Here is a 4166-nt window from a genome sequence, read left to right as displayed (position 1 = left end):
GGAAGTCATCAAATTGAACACTGAGAGATAAAGAAAATACACTGTTAGACATTTTCAAGGGTTTTTACAGTAGTTTACTGGCAGCACGGTTGCCAGTAAGCTACTGTAATCCATATATACAGTAGCACTACTGTATTTCAGTATACAGTATATTACTGTAGGTTGACAGCTACTGTAATCCAAATATACAGTATCACTAGTCACTACTGTATTTCTGTATACAGTTCATTACTGTAGGTCTTCAGCTACAGGTCTAGGCCTGCAGTACTGTGCAGTTCTCAGTTCTTATCTATATTTATATATAACACAGATATAGCCATTCACACACCAATTGTGAACATTTTCATATTTTTATTAAATAATTTCATAAGAAACTGTGACACAAATATCATTTACATTTTCATTTAAACATATTCAAGCGACATTTAAACACAAGAGCAAAGGTACTACAGGAAAAACATGTACATCAGTACTTAGTTTCTTATCTGTTTATGTTTTATTTGGTATTTGTTATTTTTTCAATTTTCAAAAGATTTTGACCCAAATACATTTTCTTTTTGCATTTCAAGACAATAATTTTTTTGCATTTCAATAGTTAAAAAAAGTCAAGATTTTCACACACACACACACACTCACACACACACACACACACACACACACACACACACACGATCAAACTTACAAGCAGCAACAATAGAGACAAGTCAGGCAGCGTGGAGAATCCATGGATACTAAGACAAGAGAACACAAACAAGGTTCTGTTCCTTAGAATCTCAAAGGCGCAATATTTGAATTTTAATTACATGTTATTGTGTCCATGCATGTTTCTGATTTCTTACCTAGTCGCTGTTCATCCCCTCAAACTCGGTAAGCTTTGAGATGAATGACACCACTCGGCTGCTGATGGTTTCTGCCTTTCGTTTCACTGTCTGTCCAGTCTTGCGAAGAATAAGAAGAATCTAAGCAAAGCAGTCACAGAACATAGAACATTAAATGTGAAAATAGGTGTTAGAAGAAATGTAATGGAAACGTTTTATCAACCTCAAAAGTTGACTTAAGTACAATCATTGATAATGACAATCATACTGTACTTAATTTTTAACAAGACATGATGTTTCCTTACCTCTGTATCAACTCCAGAGTTGCACATGCTGGCTCCTCATATTCTAAGTTGAAGACATAGTAGCTGGCGAAGTATGCCGACAGTGCATCAACAAAGTTGAGGTTCTCTTCCAACTGAATGGCTACCTTCCCCTCAATTGTAACCATCCATTTGAATGATTCCAGTAAAGTATTCCCTGAAAGATGGAATAATAAGCAGTATTTAGAACATTATCTGATCTGCAGTATGCAGTCTAGTAAGTAGGCCTTTTAAGGGGAGGCTAGGCATTTTTTTAGGAGCCAGTCAAAAGCTGGTGAGTTACAACATTTTGCTGAATAAAATGATACCTACATATATGTACAAAATACTCAGAAGATGAAAAAAAAAAACGTAACAAATTGAACACATCAAACAACTGATCCTTGAATACTTTATTTTCATATAAAAAACCTTCTTTTCAATCCTATTAGTTTCCTAGTTGTGTACTATTTATGCCTATCTTACTTAACTCAAGCTTTCATCAAAATCCCTGTTTTTTTTACAAAAAAAATAGAGAGAGAGAGTATTTCATGAAATATGTGCTGTTTAAGTGACCCAGACCTACCGAGGCCTGGCGAGACTGCCAACTAGTGACAATTCTGATCGTCATCTATTCATCACGTCAAACACCAGATTGGCCGGCCTGTTACATTAGTAGCTGTAAAAACTCAGAAAACATAGATATCTTAACACTCACTTACCTATCATGATCAATCGGGGGTCACTGGAAGATCCAGATCATTCTCGACTGAATTTTGCTGTCGCACATACCTTAAAAATATAAGTACAGTGCTACAACATAACAACATTGTAACTACTATGTAAAACGTATAATTCTGATTGTGTTTCTACTTACATCTGCTAGCATCAAGATGAACTCCTTCTTTTCCTTAAAGTAGTTCATCATTAGAAGCATAACTCCAATCGCCAACTGATTACTTCTTGTGGTCTCCATCTCCCGTAGTAGACTACGAATCTTGCTGCTGTCCTGATGGTTTTGAAAGTAGTAACGGGGCAGTCACACGCTTGCGTCCGCCAACGTATGCCTCATTTTGTCACATTTCCATAAACGCGAACTGATTGGTTTGTCAGTGTTCGAAAATTTGCATACACGGAATTTCATTGGCTGGCGCTTGCGCTATCCGTCAAAAGTTGAACATTTCTCAACTTTTTAGCGGAGGCAACGTATCTCAGGCAACGCATCGGACCCACAATTCAGTGCGGCATGAAATGAAGTCCAGCCAATGTAAAGTGAATGGGAAAACAACGGACGAACGTTGGCGGACGCAAGCGTGTGACTGCCCCGTTAGGATGAGCGGAGCGCACACAGATATTTTCGGACACGAAATCACATCTTTGAACATTACACCAGACATTGCCACTGCGTGACGTCGAGATTAGTGGTGAAGGCGACGCCAATGTCCTGAAATTACCTGAACACTCCTGTATGCCACACTGAAATCTGAAATTCGCCAAACTTGTATGCATTTTGATAAGCATCTAGAAGTTTTTCAAACTCGCGGTTTGGTGGTTACAAAGCTTACAGCAAAACATCGTGCAGGCTAACAAGACTAGCGATGCAGCCTGTGCAGCTAACACCAGATAGCTAGGCTAATATAGCTGCTAGATAGCAGTAACACTGGAACTAAATGCGGTCAAACCAGACTGTAAAATAAACAGACAACGTCGACTTACTTCCAATTAAATATGAATGGGCGTGTCACTGAAGAGGAATTAACAACACGGGGATATTTTTTGGTCCAGAATCCATAATAGCTAAACTAGGGAGACGTCTGACTAGGCGATAGTTTACTGTACAAGCAGACAAAACACAACATATAGCTAGTATTAAAAAAATCTATGTTTAGGTGTTCAACACGACAAGATTTGGTCCATTAAATGTGGTTTACCTTTCCAACTTCAGGAGAAAATAGTTGATAGTTGTCGTCTTCTTCCTCTGCATCGACCTCCACCGACTGGTGGTAGATGAAGACGTCGACTCACTCGACTGGAGAGATAACGGCGGTTTAAAAAAAAAAAAAAACCTACAGTACGCTACCGCACTTTTCAAAAACCTGGTAACCTACCGCATATTTCAAAAATGCACGGCTCCGATCACCAGAATGTTGTTCTAAATACAGTAATTTACTGTTTATGTTGTTCACAGTATATTACTGTGTGCTTTGCAGTAATATACTGTAGAAATTGCTGAAATGTCTAACAGTGTAGATAGTCGCCAACCTATGAGGAGAATAACGAAATCGCACTGTAAATTGCTAGACAGCAATTATGAATTGGGACTTTGATTTGTGTGAATTTGTTGGCAGTGAATGAGTTAACAAAACATTGAAGGAAATAAATGTGCTCTGGTGCTCCGCTGGCGCATCCTGCAACTCCGGCCAGTCTCTCGCACTTCTAAAGACTCGCGCGCAGCACTTAAAGCGCCATACTCCTCTCGTGTGAAAGGGAAACTAATTGTCACATCTGGGAATCAATTGCGCATGCACGACGAACACACACTCCGAACCGTGACATGCCATCCACACGGTTCGGAGCATATTTCAAAAACCGTGCCACCCCTACTAGGTTAGTATATGACTTAGAAGGCTGATATATGGTCAGTTTAGAGATGCTTGCAATCCGCCTGGATGACAAAACTATATTCTAGCCTCTGTGGCCCTGTGTCAGTACATTACACAGTTATTCTGATGGTCTTTACTGAACCTGCTATGTCTCAGCTTTCTAGAGAGGTCAAGCTTTTGATTATAGGTCAAACTAGGTGGGAACAGTGGCCTCTAAAGCAGGCGCTGTGCCATTTAAGGCAAACCTTAAAAAACTGTATTGTGACAAAAGTATTATGACTGCCTTACAGGAGAGAGAGGGAGACTCGCGCACGCACACACACATGCGCACAGGCCAACCTTTACTGTCTATATACTATATACTATACTGATGGGGACTATATCTCGGCGCTACAATAATCAGCATGTCACAGTGTTCCAACAAATGACAGTGAAACCTGTAG

At 39.5% G+C, this 4166-nt stretch overlaps 1 long non-coding RNA gene across 1 annotated transcript; it reads right to left on the bottom strand.

Annotated features, from left to right (window-relative positions):
• Window positions 1-669: 669 nt before the first annotated feature.
• Window positions 670-2068, bottom strand: LOC134077947 (uncharacterized). The gene is made up of 5 exons (XR_009938796.1): window positions 1998-2068; window positions 1843-1912; window positions 1124-1298; window positions 840-959; window positions 670-731 (listed from the first exon to the last, which is right to left on the bottom strand). It is a non-coding gene; the product is annotated as an uncharacterized LOC134077947 (long non-coding RNA).
• Window positions 2069-4166: the final 2098 nt, after the last annotated feature.

This window comes from Sardina pilchardus, chromosome 4 (genome assembly GCF_963854185.1).
Source record: "Sardina pilchardus chromosome 4, fSarPil1.1, whole genome shotgun sequence".
Taxonomy (NCBI): domain Eukaryota; kingdom Metazoa; phylum Chordata; class Actinopteri; order Clupeiformes; family Clupeidae; genus Sardina; species Sardina pilchardus.
Note: the sequence above shows the minus strand (reverse complement) of the source record. Positions and strands in the feature narration are given on the sequence as shown.